We start from the raw sequence: 974 nt of genomic DNA on the forward strand, positions 1-974 counted from the left end.
AGTCGGTAGCTGGAGAACAGGCTGTGGCACAAGATCTTCTGTGTCTGTACGTTGTCAGGGAAGGCTCTCCTCGTGCAGTGCTGTGTATCAGGGGCGATTCAGAGAGCAGGGCAGGCTTGAGAGAAAGCTGAGTGTTTTCCCACCAATTTGACTTTGGAAAGTCAAACCAGAGTAGGGCGTATACTGTGAATGGTAGGGCACTGGGGAGTGTAATGGAACAGAGGGACCTGGGAGTACAAGTGCACAGTTTGTTGAAAGCAGTGTCACAGGTAGACAGGGTGGTGAAGAAGGGTTTAGCATGCTGGATAATGTGAGCGCAGTGGAGAGGTCTTGGAGGTGACATCTCCTTCCTGATCTGCACCATCTCAGGACATTGGAACAATGGTGCACCTTGGTGGGTTGGAACATGCCAGGAACCACAATAACACAGCAGGTCTCTGCTTTTGCTCCCGCTCGTACCCTGGGCCTAGGCTGCTGGGGAGCAGCATGGCGCCAGGTCTAACCGCTGGCCAAGTGTGTCAGGGATGTTGGCGTACTTGCATCAGGCCTGAACTCAGATGGCACTCTGTTCTGTTTCCTCAGCGGGGGACTGTTATCAGGCCTGGAGCTGCCTGAATCAGCCCTGCAGTCGTCTGCATCACTGTCTCCCAATGAGAAAACTCGGAGCCAAGCTGTTCCTCAGTGTCTGCTCAACATAAAAGGCAGTGAAGCCAGTTAACTCACACCCTTATCTTCAGCAAGCAGAGCCAATGCTATTTCCAGCCAGGTGCTGACTGACTGCTGATTGCCTTCTGATCTTTCACAATGATTTATTGACTAAATTCTTTGTTGATGAGCACACTTCAAACTCTGGAAGATCAAATGAATCTGCTTTGGTTTCCCTGTTGTGGGGAATAGGAAGTGTGTGTTGAGATCTGCACCTCTCACTTTCTGCTGTCAGGGCACGGATCAAGCAGTAAAAGAGGACTATCCCT

Source organism: Pristis pectinata, chromosome X (assembly GCF_009764475.1).
Source record: "Pristis pectinata isolate sPriPec2 chromosome X, sPriPec2.1.pri, whole genome shotgun sequence".
In the NCBI taxonomy this organism is placed as follows: Eukaryota; Metazoa; Chordata; class Chondrichthyes; order Rhinopristiformes; family Pristidae; genus Pristis; species Pristis pectinata.